The 16,628-nt window shown below is 35.2% G+C and overlaps 1 protein-coding gene across 12 annotated transcripts in view; it reads right to left on the reverse strand.

The window, feature by feature from the left end:
• Nucleotides 1–16,628, reverse strand: part of LOC124425507 (latrophilin Cirl-like) — a 662,270-nt gene that overhangs the window by 477,430 nt on the left and 168,212 nt on the right. The window lies entirely within an intron of this gene.

A 16,628-nucleotide genomic window follows, 5' to 3' on the forward strand; every position in this document is an offset into this window, starting at 1 on the left:
TGTAAAATAAAATTCACGCACATGAAAATAATTTATCAAGAGACATTATTCAATTTGTTTTCAAAAGAAAAAGAAAAAAAAAATTCCAAATTAGTAACAATATAAAATAATTTGATAAAACGTAATTAAACGCAAATCTAGTTAATTATTTAATTCAGTCTTAAGTAAACATTTTATAATCAAAGTTAACGAAGAACACTTTGAGACGATTACACACATTGTCGTTTTCCTGAACCATCATGAGAGCAAAGCGTAAGAAGGTCAACTGTGAGTCGTTCTCAAGTTGCTCGTTGTGTCAGAGAAATCCCAAAAGGACCAACCCTTCTCGGCATCCTATTCTTCTCGAGTAACCATCTCTGTCGTTGGCTCTTTTCAAGCAGCATACGGTCAGACACCGAAGCGTAAACTTAATTAATAGAATAAATTTACGAGAGACCGTAATCTCGCGTGCGTTTACCCTCTTTCAGTGTCTCTCTGAGAAGGAAGGAAAGAAAGAATCAAGGAAGGTATGTAGGTGGAAAGAGCCATGCAAGAATAGGGAGATGGTGCAAACGCGGTGAAATTCTCGTCGGCGATTTACGTAAGTGGCTACGATCACGGTTAACGAGGGCCAATGTCAAATACTTTCCTTACTCCTTTGGGATTTCGTGTTGGGTATAAGAAGAAAAAAAGAAAAGATCAAAAGGGTGAGAATATATAAAGGGATAGAAAGGATAAATAACGTGTAGTACGTCGGTCAATCCAAGGGTCGGTCATAACAACACATACTGTCTTCCTTAAGTCTCTTAAAACAAACAAATTGCGAGACGAATTTTCAGACAATTAATAGTAATAATGATTAAATGAATTCAGTGTGTTATCTACCCTAACAGATCTCTCATTCACTTTCCTTTCTTTTTTTCCTTCTTCCTTTTTCTCTCTCTCTCTCTCTCTCTCTCCTCTCTCTTCTTTTAGCGTATGCCCTACATCGCGAAGAAATAACTGGCATCGTAATAAATTGGTGCTCTTGTTTAATTAAAAAATTCTTTTGCCTTCTCACGTAAGATCGAGCAAGTTCAACATGAAGACTCTCGAAGATATTCTCCAGTAGGTACTTTCGAGTTTTCATTCACGTTTAATTTTGTGATAACGTTCGCTCGGTTTTGTCAATGAAAAGGCACATCAAAAGAATCATCGAGATCTAAAAGATGAAACTTTTCTTTTCAATTATTTACAAATTCATTTAAAATTTTTCATAGATAAATATTTACGTCAGTTTTAATTAACAAATTCGGACAATATTTTTAAGGATCTTTGAAAAGAAAATATATGTACCTACGTGAAAACGAAATGAATGTTTGTATTCCATACGAAAAATTTTACGTAAACCATATATAAAAAGTAATGCAGAATAACATAATAGAGCTTTCAACCGGTCAAACGAGCTCAATACAAAGCTGAAAAGAAATCCAATGGCTCAATATTCGTGGTATTGACGGGAGGTTAAAAGTTGACTTTTTCGTTGTTTTTTTATCCACGAATATTCCACGCGCATTAAATAACGTTGAATGCTATCGTTTCAATCTATAAATCCGTGATCCTTTCTCTCTCAAACTTTATGATTTATAAATCTTTGATGACCACTCTTTGAAACTACAGCAATAACGAATTCTGGACTTTGTTTGCAAAAGTACTCTAAACGAATGATTTCTATCAAATGCTATTGAACTATTAGAATGGTAGTTTTTTTTTTTTCTTTTTTGACAAAGATACCTTCCCAATATTACGATGTATAATAAAATAAATAAGATAAAAATGTATTATTCCGAAAATCTTGCTATCTTCAATGATAATACATTTATTCCGTTCAAACTCGTATTATTAAAATACAGCTTCTTATCGTCAACGAAATAATATCGACATTATCGTAATTTCTTTTCATTATTTCATTTTCATTTATATAGAATGAGACGATACTTGCAACGATATTTTCTCTTCGTTGTTTCGACATACGTAATCATTTTGCTCTTGTCAACCGCTTTTAGATTTTAATAGTTAAAAGGATTTTTGTTGATGGTGGTAAAGTAGAGGATAGGATAGGTAGATACCGTGCTATGTTAGGCCGTGTATACGAGACCACCCGGTATTTATTAATGCGATGGGAATTATGTCCGACGAACAATTGTAATTTATTGGCCGGCGTTACGGTCGCGCGTGAAAATTCCAATTGCAATTTTGTCCAGCGGTGGTAGCGGTACGGTGCAATGCACGGCACGTCTCGCGCATTATTTAAAATGTACGACACAACCAGCGACACCAGAATAATGACGAATACATACATACATACATACATACATACATACATACATATATGTATACATACATACATACGAGTGCACGCCTGTCTCCTGTGATGCGTACGTCGTTAGACTGAATCCATGAAACGAGTCAACTCGCGTCGTTTCCTCGTTTATTCGGACTAAAACAAAATTTTACAACGATGATAGGTATCGAATTGAAATTATCTTCTATTCCATCATTCTCATGTATTTATCGTTGCTACCAATGTCATTAGGATCATCATCATTTATTATTATTATTATTATTATTATTATTATTATTATTATTATTATTATTATTATTATTATTATTATTATTATTAATTATGTTTTTGTAAATAGTACGATTGTAATTATATGAATTCTAACAGGGATAGTAGCATGTTGGAGTCAAATTTGATCAAAAAATCGATGGGAAACTCGTAACTTTCTAGAATCGAGCTAACTGATTGTATTAGAACCTTTCGTGAATTTATCTTCTCTTTCTGTACATTTTCCCCATGTTGAAGCTCATCGATCCCGGAAATAGAAGTAGGCGTCCTCTTCTTAGGGGTTTGAACGACTACACGTAAACGATTGTATACATCTAAGACGTGAAGTCGTTAAAAAGGTATCGCAGGGCTACAAAGCATTAGGAGAACTCCTCCTAGATACGCCTCCTAGAGTGATTTACGACGATGCTTCCCAAAGACAGGAAATTCGTTAGGGTGATCTCTTGGATTCAAGATGGACTCCCGCACGCACAACTATACCGACGAGTAACAAGATAATGTTATCAGGTCTGACGGATAAACGCACGATAATCATGATCTCATCTTAATACCCGCATTTCGTGACTTACTACTTCGAGTTCCTATCGAGATATAATGTTTTTATTTTTTTTTTTTTTTTTTCTAGCTTTAAGTTAAGAACAAATGCAATTTCAATTTTTTGATGTAACGAGGTAACAAATAGAGTGAGAGATCATCTAATAAAGTACGTGATAAATATTGAAGAAATACGAGCTAAAAAAAGATATATAATAGACTCTATTTAGGTAGTTATTTTTTTTTTTTTTTTTTTATAATAACATATTTCACAAAAATTCGTATCTTCGAAAAAATCTCAGAATGAAATATCTTCGGAAATTGGAGCCTCCCTTTGAGACAATATCGAGTGAAAGTTGAAAGCTTTTTTTTTTTTTACGAACGAGTGCAATATTATTCATCTTTTCCTCGTAATTCCTTTTATGGTCGGTGAAAGTTAACCAGAGAATAGAAAAGCTACCAGCGAAGAATCGCGAGGTATAGTTAAACGCGAAGCACTGTGAAAACCATCGGAATTGCTCGGAGATTACGCGATAACCCTCTGCGACCTACGCTTATAGTCGGTAGTAGAAGCAAGATATCTCTCGACATTCGAGAACTCGATAGCTCGAGAGCAAGCCGACAGACTCGATTTTCTCCGTCCTACGAGAAAGTTCCTTCGATTCTATTTATCGCGAGGAATAACCGTGTTAGCGCTTCGTCTCGACCACTTTCGTTATTTTCTCTCTCTCCCTCCCACCCTCCCTCTCGCTCTCTCTCTCTCTTTCTCTCTCTCTGTCTGTCTGTCTGTCTGTCTGTCTGTCTATCTCTCTTTCCCCCTCTTTCTTCCGAAGCGTCGTCGTAAGTTTTCCTTTACGTTCTCCTCTAATCCTCTCATCCAATTGATTTCTTGAAAATGCCAAAAAAAAAAATATTTCCTTCCCCCTCCCCCCCACCCCGGGAGTAACATCTAAAGTTAATAACTTTTACGAAATATTATCTTCGATATCGAAGAAACATATTCGATTAGAAATACTTTTTTTAAGTAATAAAGTTCAAACGATGCCTGATAAAAGAAGCAATTATAATTCCTCGTAAGAAAGTTTGTCGAATGTAAAACTTAATCCATGAATTTTAATCCTTTATAACGTTATGAAAGTAAAATATTCGTAAAAAGGTAGCGTCCCAGAATAATGTCAAGTACCTACGTTTTTCTAACTATTTCGCACTCAGCATTCTTTTCTTATTCATCGTCTCTTTCGAGGTTTGGTACAGGTGAGCTCTCATTTTTATCTTCCTTCGACGCGTAGAGAGACGATTTCTGTTTCATGTACGAGCAAAAACAGAAGTAGGAAGAGCAACGTGGTTGGAGGACACCAAAGCCGCTCGCTTCGTTCCTAGTTTTACTACTTCTTTTACTACTTTTACGTTCGCTATGCAGGCAATGCCGAGCACCATTGAAACAGTTGCTCTTCCTTGAACTCTTTCTTCCAAGAGTATTCGACCAAACCAGGATTTCTATCTTTAAACACCGTTTAACTTTTCGTACCCTCCTCCCACATTCAATCGCAAAAATGAACTTTCTTGCGACTTAACAAAACTCTTAAAAATCGAAAAAAGTAGGGTTATCGAATCGTTCTTTTCGATGCTAATCCTAAAATCGGAGTTCATACTGATCGTATTTATTAATTCAATATAAAAAACGGAAGGGAAAGATAAGATTAAAATATTAGCTATTGTCAATTATCTTCGTCGACTATTTTATTATTTGAATACGTTATTTAACATGATTACGATGTAACGATGGAGGAAGATAAAAATGATTGAATTACGAATAAATCTCAAGAGTAATACCAAAGTACTTGTGTTATAAGTATATGTAAAACAGAAACAATCTAAGTAGAAATTCTTTGAAAGTTTCAAGTTCGTTCGTTCGTTTGTTCGCTCAGTTTCGAAGACGGCTTTAATTATTTTCAATGAAAGCAGCGCAGAGTGGTCGAAGAGAAACGAAGTGCATTATTTCGCGGTCGCCTCGGGGGTAAGAATGAGTGGTAGAAGCCCATACTAAACAGCCCTTCTTTCCGCTCCGTCGGCCCCTCTGCCGTTGGCGATGTGCTTGCGAGTGATTAATAACGTCTTAGCAAACGTTAAATGCTCGTGCGAACTTCTTTCGAGATTAGTTCCGGACAAAAATGACGAAGTTCGAATATGCTCGTAGAAACATTCTCGTGGCCGTGGCAAAGGAATAAATCACTTTGGGAAAAGGGCACAGGCACGCGTTCGCGTACGCGAGACTCGCTCTTCTTCCTCTCACCTTTTTCTCACCCTTCCTTCTCTTGTCTTTCCTTTTCTCCCTCATGGCCAGTGAGTTATGGCAGACTCAAGGAAAAGAAGGCACCAACCGTGCCGGAGACATTGTACTAGCTCTTACCAGTAAAAGAAAGAAAGACAGAGAGAAAGAGAGTCCTCTTTGGCTTGGTATCGTTCTCTATAAAAGGAAACGCGCTTTAAGTGGCCGTGAATCAAAGTAGATAAACGTGACTGGCGGGCGTTTTCCGGTAAAGGCAAGAGATGCAAGGGCGTTAACGTGCGTTAAATAAGCTTTGTCTTTTTTATGTCCTACGGCTTTGTTATAGAAATTAAATGCAACAAGTTTAAACGAGTTTTAACCGACCAAGAATGTTGGTCTCATTGTCACGTGATGTACGTTATCAAAACGTTTATCGATCCTCCTTTAAACTGTCTCAAATGAAATGATACTATCTTGAAAATCTACACAACTTCGACTCGTACAATTTGTCACATTGTCGCGTTCGTTCCGTGTCTCGATTTCACTAGAGCGCACGTAACTACCGTATAATACCCTTATTGTTTCATGACGGCATTAGATCGACCTATTTTCCCGTCTAAGAACTTCCTTTGTTCAGCCCTTGTATCTTCCTCCCTGTCGTCCATAATTAACGATACGCCTCGATTTAATTAGTAGCTCACTCGGTGCCGCTCCGAGGTAACTCGAAGCCGTTCCAGGAATTATCCAAGAGAGAGAGAGAGACAAAAGGAGAGAGAGAGAGAGAGAAAGAAACTGAATATATATACATATATATATTATATACATATATATATATATATATATATATATATACTCACACAAGGTGTCTCAAGTATTACAGACTCGCAGTCAGTTGGTCTAATACGGTCTTGCGCTTATAAGCGCAAGCTGTGACATCGTCGAAAGAGTACGAGATATTCTTACCACATTGCGCTTCCAAACTACCGGCAAGAAGGTTTAATCGATACTCGCTGGCAAAAGTACGATACTACGATTTATATTCGAGCTTCCTACACGTAGAAAAATTTTAAGCGATTAATCGTATTTTTTGAGACTTCTAAGATGGCATTACTATGTTTTAAGAGATAAAGACATATATCGACAGAGAAAAGAAAATGGAATGCAATAAAAATGTTATGCTTGAATAAAAATATATATGATGGACAATGTAACGATAAAAGTAATGAATATAATTATTAAGAATTTAAATAGAAAATAATAACGAAATAATGTGATAAAAGTTATAATGAGTAATGAAATGAAAATGTGAGAGGAAGAAGGAGAGATGATGGACGTCGAGATGCAAGAATGTATACGCAAAGAATTTATGCAATACGAGATATTTAATTCCTTGGCAAACTTTCGAGTTGAAAGCATATATTTCTTCCTTCATCTTTTTCATCCTACAACGAATATGTCACTATTGGTATTTAAATGTCATACGTTGTTTCTACCTCGCGTAAGACGTTTGAAAGCCATAAAGAAACTCGCTGGAAGGCCGATAGTTTGTCGCGTAAACTCCCAGACATATTACATGTAGAGACGATGACGCATTGCACGTCGCGCCTATTGTTAAAAGCACCTTTCGTAACTTTCGGATTTGCCCGTGTTAAAAAATGTAAATAGGTTTTTGTTCGGAGATTTTCTCACACGGCGATCATTTTTGCTTTTTACATAGAAACCACCTTCATGGTCTTTCGCAAAAGTTGTACGAAACATGTCATACATATTTAATTCATATCACTTGTTATACTCGTCCAATTTTTTTTTTTAACGTTCTTTCTCGTTCAATATATTATATCAATATAATCTGGTTCTCAGTACTTTAGAAAAGTTCTCTTCTCACTAATCGAATAAATGTTTCGAGGACGAAGAGGAGAGAAAAAAAATTTTTGTAACCTATGACACATAACATTATTCAAAAAGAGGAGGTTGAGAAAATAAAAGAGAAAGAGAAAGATAGATAGTTAGATAGCTAGAGAGAGAGAGAGAGAGAGTGAGAGTGAGAGAAAGATGCAAGTTCTATTTTAACCAGCGAACTTTTCATAAGCCACATGGGGTCATGCAAATTGTCCTCGCAAAAAACTATCGAGAGAATTTCTTTTCCAACTTCACTTTTAACATCGAACACTATCAAGCGCTAGCGAATACGCGTGATTCTCGCGGCCTCATCGACATCGAAAATGCGAAGTGGCCGTGCAAATACGCCGAAGAGAAGTGGATCTCTTAGATTCACCAGAAATCCGCATCGCGAGGTCTTAGTGGTTGAATAATGTAACGGGCATTGGTCTGAATGATTTAAAAGTAAAAGTCTTGAGCGACATCATGACGAAGAGGGGAGAGAGAGAGAGAGAGAGAGAGAGAGAGAGAGAGAGAGAGAGAGACAGAGAGAGAGAAAGTGAGTGAGTGAAACGAAGAAAGCTGGTGAAGAAAGAAGAAGAAGGAAGGAAGGAAGGAAGGAAAGAAGGGAAAGGGGAAAAAGGAAGGGAGAAAGAAAGAGCAGGGAAAACCGAAAGTTTTATGTTATTCCACCATGGAAGACAATCCCTTCGGGGGTCCAAGCGAGAGATTAACACGAAAAGTTCTTACGTCGTTGAAGTTTGCATTAAGTACGAACGAACAAACGAGAGAACGGTGTAACTTCGCGAGCTAAATAACAGCCCGAGACATTTTTCGTTATTCTCCATTGCGTGGGTAGGAACGAATAGAAGGACCATTTCACCTTGCCCGACGATCGTGTTCGCGCTGAAGTCGTAAAGAGGAGAGAATAAAACTAACAATAAGAATAAGAGAGAGAGAGAGAGAGAGAGAAAAGGAGTTAACTAAAGCGTCCCCTACAACTGACATTTTTATGGATAATTCGAGATAATGTCATGCAAATCACTACTAAACTCAGTTTAGACTTTACGATATACCTACCTAATTTTCCTTAGCAAATGATAAAGTTGCAAATATTAAACTTACGACTTACGATATATTCTTGTATTATATAATGGAGTACACATTTAACAGCAAACATTTAAAAACTTATTCGACGAATGACATTATAGCAATAGAAATATTCTTATTTCGTAACTTAAAATTGAATTATTTTTATAAATAAATGACATTCTCGATATATATCTCAGACATTTAAAAAATCAACGATCAGATTATCCTTTTACATATCTGTTCAAATATAACTTAAGTCTTTCAAAGAAATGGAATTGACCTTTCACTCGTCATCGAGCTTTACAACACATATGTGCAAAATCGCATTGCCGATGATCTCATACTTGGGTACTAACGAACGCTATTTGTGTCGGCGCAGTCGTAGGAATTATCCCTTTATCCCGGTTCTACTGTCGGTTCTGGGTCAGTGCTATGCATTAGACTTTCCCAGCTTGACATTAATAACCCATAAATACTGTGTCGCGGTTGCTAACACCAACTCGTATTCGTTTATAGATGTGTTAACTTGTACAAGGTGTTACGGAAGGAAATAAACGAATTTCAATAATATATTCAATTATTAATATCTTATTTTTGTTAATAAAAACTATTTTATTAACATACGTAAGTTTCATTCTTGTTAAAAAAAAAAAAAAAAAAAAAAAAAAAAAAAAGAAAAGAAAAACTATACTAGAACGTTTCACTTGTATCATTCTAAAATATTATCTTATACACATAAGCGCGAATATAATTAATAAATAATAATAAAATATCAATCTATTATATTTTATACGAAGTGAAAAGTTAAAAAAAAAAAAAAAACGAATGATCACGAATGATCAATGACAAATCAAACTTATATCGATGCAATATCTTTCATCTACAGAATCGTATGATAAAATATATATGTATTTTCTATCGGGACACCCCATATACACACACAAACACACACACACACACATATACATACACAGAAGGAACGTGTTAAGAAGAAGCAGGAACGGTGACCGTCGAAACGAGCTCGCGTGCACGTGTTGGAGGGCGAAGAATTCATTTCACCGGCTCACTCCTGGGATAAGGAATGGGGTCTTGACCTGCCAGACGGTTTCACGCCTAACGCGATGCAACGGAGATATCGTGAGTCTGACTTCCTTTCATCCGTTCACGATAATAAACATCGCTATTGCCATGCGTCGTTTTCGCGGTAGTCGCGAGGCCGCTCCCAAAGTCGTTTGTCCGGATTATCGTGAATTTCGTGTAACTCGCGCCGATCCTCTTATCGATTTGCTAATGACAACTTTGAGATTTAAAAAAAAAAATAAAAATAATCTTTCTAGTTTATTGTTTATTTTTGATAAAATCTCCGTTGGCTCCGCACTTAGAAAAATTAATTAAATATTTATTTGTTACCAAATTTAACACTTCGAATTGTTTATGATCGTAATAAATATAGGATATGTCTCACGATATATATATATATTATTCTATATTTTAAATATAATATATCTAATTTTAAATAATTTATATTAGGATAAATTCAATAATAGAATCAATAAAAATATATAGTTCAATATAGTAACTATAAACTTGATACGAATAGGATCTCGCTCACGGTAAATATTTTTGTAAATATTTTTTGTATATATATATGTATATATTTGGTTTATATAGTACACTTAGCGGCATTTATAAATTTTTTTTTTTTTTTTTATAAATATAAAAAGCATTTCATTGGATGCCAAACTCAAATTGATATATGACGATTGTAATTTACAATAAAATGTCATAACTTACATAAACGACATAAACTTTATCGATTATTTGTAAAATATTATGTAATGTTTCACGATATGTTTTATTAAATAACAATGAATCCCTGATACACAATTTATTCATGTAACGTCACCGCTCTTGCATGCATCCAAAATTACATGACATAACAACACAAAATTTGCCTCTTCCTACGTTATTAATATCGTAGGTTGTACAACATTAATGCTTTTACGTTTTCAGTATGAAGGCTTAAATTTAAATACCGTATTAATATACAGTGATTACGATTGCATAAGTATAAAAGCAAAAGCGAATGGAACAACAACGCTACCATATATTTATTTAATACGTGCCGTTAATATTTAACAAAAGAGCTATCTCATTAGCATTGCAATTAACAAAATACGTGTCCTAAATGAATGTATGAATGTATTTTGACCGTAATTTGAAAAATAATAAATAATATTAAACTTGTGCTCGAAGAAATTTCTTTAGAATAGAAATCTTTCGAAATGTCAATAATCATCATTCTCGATAGATTTGAACGTTCGTTAAGACGTAAAAAGGGGATAAGCAAACATGAACGGCCATAATTTAATACGACGAGCAAAGAGAACATGAAGGTAATAGTTTTCATTTGGCATAGAGAGAAGCTTTTGTAGATATCACGAGCGATTAGAATGTGACGTAGCGTGGTACGTTATCGTTCGGTGAGATCAGCCGGACAGCTGAACCGGAATATGTGGATTTGCCGACACTTCTCACTCTCGTTAATGAGTGTAACCGCGCTTCAACGTTTAATATCGACGTACACGCGAGCGTTATATCTATTGGCATATGGCTACATGCCATTGCTACATCCCTTTCGAAGAATTCTTTTCTTTTATTTCTTTCCAATCGTTTTTTCTTTTTTCTTTTCTTTTCTTTTCTTTTCTTTTCTTTTTCCCCTTTCGAAAGATCTTGTATATTTGAAAATAGATACTAGATCTGTGCTGAACGTGAACAGGAACCTTAGAAATAGCTTTGAGCGATCGGCTCTACGGAATCGATGGAAGATTACATTGTTTCGATCTGAGGAAAACGTTTAAAAAGAGAGAGAGAAAGAGAGAGAGAGAAATGAACTTTAACGTAGCATTCAGAGAGACAGGAATGGGAATTCTGTTTTTAAAATGTATAGTGTGTCTACGCGAAAAAAAAAAGTAGAAACAACGCAAAAGGAAATATGTCAGTAAATTCCAATTGTCAATTTTTATTGTTAATGAAAAATATCTTTATCGTACAACGTACGATTTCGTATGATTTAATTTTAGAATCCATTAGAAAAATATATCTATTTTCCTTGGGACACCTTGTACGTATGTACAAGGTTTATCTCAAATTTCTTGAAAATGGCTTGCACCGTTCTCTCATACGCGACGTCGTTATATCAAAGACTTTGAAATGTCTACCATTTTTTCCATGTCTCCTTTCGACTTTAGAATGACATCAACCTTGTCATTCTTGAGATGACTCCTTGACACGATGTCACAATTCTGTCATACCTCTTAAGTATCATAAGAAATGTACTGTCATAGAAACTGTCGTTTCGACTTGTCATAAAAAAAAAAAAAGAAAAAAAAAAAGAAATCGATTAAGTTACCTCTAACATTTTCTTCGATTTAAAATACCCAAAATCTATGAAAGAATAATTTCAATCGTTTAATTAATAAGTTATTAATTCCTGCTGCATATCATAAAAATTATTATTATGAAATCGAAAATTTTTTTCATTATATTCATCATATTTATTATAACAAAAATTGAAAGAGCTTAGCGAGAGATTATCAACTCGTTTTATTGAAAATTTATTTATCGTTACTCTGTTATCTAACATGCATGGATATCACCGTGCATGCAAGTTCATACCACTCGAAGGGTTAATCATGGAGGAACGCTGAAAAATGTATAATTGTTTGTATATATGTATATGTGAGAAAGACAGAGAGAGATACATAGAGAGAGAGAGAGAGAGAGAGAGAGAGAGAGAAAATGGATATAGGAATATTTCAAAAAAGCAGTTACACCGGCTGCATATCGTGTATAACTCAAATATCGTTCGTGCAGCGAACTACGTGCTCGGTGTTCCCGGCTCAATAACAACGAAAGCGGCGTTACGGCGGTACTTTTAAATAGATTTTTATCGTATCACGTTGTTAGAGGGATCGATTAGACGGTCGTGGAATTCATATGAGTCAAGCTTGCTCGGATTACGGTCCAACTTTTTTATTGCAGTGAGCAGTCATGCGTGCCACGCTTCGGGGCATACGTGCTGCCCCGAAATGGATTAAATCCTTCGTTCTAAAAGAACATACCCTCATATTCGTATTATTTTAGACGATATTTCCCTTATACTTGAACATATCATTTTAGAAAAGACAACAATTATTAAATATTTTTTATAGGATACTCTTCGATTATTTAAACGGATCTATAGATCTGTATTTCCTAAAATGCTTTATCCATGCGAGAGATAAGATCTCGGCAATAGAACAGAAGATCGAGGAATTTCCTTGTGAAATCTCAAACTCGCCGATTCGTCGTTGGAGAAAGAGAAGGAAAAAAAAATAAGAAGAAGAAGAAGAAAAAGGAGGGGGAAGAAGAGAGGAAGAAAAAAAAAGGGAAGAAGGAGGAGTTAAGAGAGGCGAGTAAGTGGCGGAAGAGGAAAAGAGAAGAAGGCTTTAACCGTCGTTATCGCCTACCTACGAATTATTCATTGTCGCTTTAGACAATGGAGATTACTTTATCTCTGAGATGCGAGGCTCGCTATATACCTTGCGTCACGTACTTTCTCGGTGGATCGCCGTATAAGACAGCTCGTATCGAGTATGCGTTGGCCAATCGTAATTTATACCTCATTGCAATGTCCTAATATGTAGTCCGCTCGAATCGGCACATAGCTTGACCTTAAGATCCGAGTTAAGAGTTTTAAAAAGATTGCCTTACAACAGAATCCCTTAAGACAGAATCCGTAAGAACTCTTCAAAGATAACTTCGATTCTCGTATGGATCGTTTTCTTAACTATGAAATCCTCTCACGATTATTTCAAATAAGAGAATGCTCAAGGACGTAGGCGTCTGAATAATTTCTTTCTTCGGGCGATTACTCGTAAAATAAGGAAATCGTTGTAAGGATAATACTTTAGATAAATGTTATGATTTTTTACCCACAAGGACAATTCTCTTCAATCTAGAAAAAAAAAAACAAAAAAAAAAAACAAAAAAGAAATAAAAAAATGTAATGATAAATAGTAATGATCGACCGACCGGTTGTGCAAGTACGATTATCTTAAAAAAGTTTCGCGTCCCTTTCCAAAGAGACAAGCCGCTGGCATTTTTTATGTCGACGCGTCAAACGACTTTCTTAGGATATAAAATGTGAAAAGAAATATTCTTGTAGATTGCGCTTACGAGGAAAAATCGGCATTCTGATTTTTTACGATGATCATTGGAAAAATGATAGTTCGTTAACAATTTGACGGCTCTGACCAATGACGCGCGTGATTCGTTTGAAACATCCCGGCCCCACCCCGCCCATCCCCCCCCCCCCAACGTCTCTCATCGTGGCTATTAATTTTGATACGTACGAACGGCTCAACGAGTTTCAATTAAATCCCGACAAATTCGAGTCGATACACGTCGTAGATTTCGCATATATATTTGTTTCTTGATTAATGAAACATACCACGTGATGTTAGAACGTTAAAACAAATAATAGTACGTATCTATAATTCATCGTTTATCATCACTATACCAAAGTATATGAAATATGACGATCGAGAATGAAATTTGCATGGGTTATAACAAAATTACATTATTTTCGAACATAAAGAGAATGTAAAAACCCATAGACCAAGTTCCATGTCATAATGTCGCAAAGAATACAAGAACATACTTTTCTCAACGACTTTCTTCGAAACGATAATTCTCTGCGGGATACGATATAATTAAAATTTATCGGGCCATTAAAAACATACATCTTTTGGCGATTCGTGAACATCAAAAGAGAATAAGAAAGAGAGAGAGAGTGAAAGAGAGAGAGAGAGAGAGAGAGAGAAATGCGTGATACGAACACACACATTGAAAATATTCCATGTGCGTTTTCCCAAGACACTCCTTTTGCCCAGCACTTAGCCAAGATCTGATAGCGGCTAACTACAATCGAAGTTTTCTACGATCGGCGTATTATTTACTATTATAACGCTCGTCCGCGTGTGCACGTCGACGATATCGATGTATGCCGAAGAGATTAAACGAATTGTATATATATATATATATATATATATATATACATATATATATATATAGCTATGGGGATATAAGACAGGAGAGAAAGAGAGGGAGAGAGAGAAAGAGAGAGAAAGACGAGAACTCCGTCGAATGGTAGAACCCGAGGAGAGCGAGGTCAGGATTACGACATGTTGGATAGACCGCATGCCTTTTGAGAGCTCTAAAGCTCATTCATCTTGGCAGCTCGAGCTCGGCCTCTCCAATCTCTGCGTGATTATGTATTACATTAATATGTAAGTCGGTCTGCCCACGTACGGATATTACATCCATCTCGAGGCAGGCTTCTCGTCTGAACTACGCAAGTTTCGTTACTCCATTACGGATCCGAAGTCACGTAGATACTGGTAAGAAATGTTGGATCTATCGATCAATAGGCAAGATACTTTACTAATCAAGTGAATATAAGATTTAATATTAAGTACTATCCAGTTTGTGATACGATATGTTATGAAAATGAATATGACATGCTTATACGGTTGTCGCTCTTAATAAACGCTTTTCACTTAACCTTAATTACCGACTCGACTCGGTAATAATTATCGTTCACTGCCACGCGTAATACGTACATTAAGCGGTGTTGTATAACCACGTTCTTGATAAAGCGATCGTTTCTCGTTTTAGTGTGTTATCTCTGAGCTATTTGAAAATTAAATAGATGAAATAATCTCAAAGAATTTATATTCGGACTTTCTTAATTTTTTTTTTTTAATAAGAAAAATTCATGAAAATTTTCTAATAACTGAATAATATTTGTTTTCGTATGAAGTTTTAGGAAAGATAAAAAAAAAAAAAAAAAAAAAAAGAAAAAAAGAAAAAAAAAACTTTACTAAATTTTTCGCGCATAGCCAAACGCAAATACGCAAGAAGTATGTATTTTCAAATCGAGTAGACCGAAGCAAAGCGAAGAATACGACGAAGCTTGACCTGAGGCAAAGAGATCGTATTTATAGGCGCACTATATCGCGCACGCAGTTAGATCAAATAGATAAGGGTACGATACACGAGGCTCGCGATGCCGATTGTCTCCCGCTGCGGTTAATGCCACGCTTCTCCCTCGATACTTCCTCGCAAGCCTTTCAAGTATCTTATACTCGACCTACGCGAACGAAGGTGAACCAACGTACCGATGCGAATCAGCGAAGTAACGATTTGCGAATTCCATTGAGAGTTTAATAATAATCGATGTGTCAAAAAAATAATTTTCGCGGTGGATTTCCGCGAGTACATACCATACGTGCGATAACTTTATTACCGTATGATTTCTGTTAGTATATGAATAGAATATATTTTGAATATTATTTGTCAGAGATTTTATTGTAATATTTATATTATGATTATACTATATCGATATAGTAATATGATTAATCGTAATATGTATTTATTTATTTATTTATTTATTTTTTTTTTTTTTTTTTTTTTTTTTTTTTTTTTTTTTTTTTTTTTATTGACTTTAATACGTCGATACTAAAGAAAATAATTTTGTCATTGTAGATCAAATCTAAACATGATCAATTATTATTAAAAATATTCTTTTATAAGTGTTGCAGATAATGAAATGAATTTTTCAATGTATTGCCAATGATTTTTCTATATGATATAATTAATATTATTAGTATTATTTATATACTATGAGATAATATAATTGTATAAGAAATTTGGAAGAAATAAAAAATATGATACATTAAAGTCGGTAACGCGCAAGGTGACACGGATAAGGCGCGAGCGCCCAACGATTTGCAACGCGTAATCTGAGTCCGCTTCGTGTATAACGACGCTTAAATACTATTGTCGCGCGATAAGTAGTCGAATGGGTAGCGCTTTGTGAGTCGATTTGAAATTCAAATTCGCTTCTCCGACAGCGTGTAGGGCCACATACAAAGGATAGCGTCGAGAAACGGCGACAAGCACAACGACCACGACGACCTTTCCGGTATGGTTTGATGAAAAATCAAAGTAAATCGAATGTCGATCCATCCTCATTTCCTCCTTTTCTATCATCTTTACCAAGGAATTATAATATCGTTCAATTTGATATCATTCGACAAGAGAAATAAAATGATATGCAAATTGTCAATATTTATTTATTTATTTATTTATTTATTTATTCTGTTTTTATTTATCATTATTATTTGTCCTTTAAGAAGAATTTAAATATACTAATATAAC

The sequence above is a fragment of the Vespa crabro genome, chromosome 7 (assembly GCF_910589235.1).
Source record: "Vespa crabro chromosome 7, iyVesCrab1.2, whole genome shotgun sequence".
Lineage (NCBI taxonomy): Eukaryota > Metazoa > Arthropoda > Insecta > Hymenoptera > Vespidae > Vespa > Vespa crabro.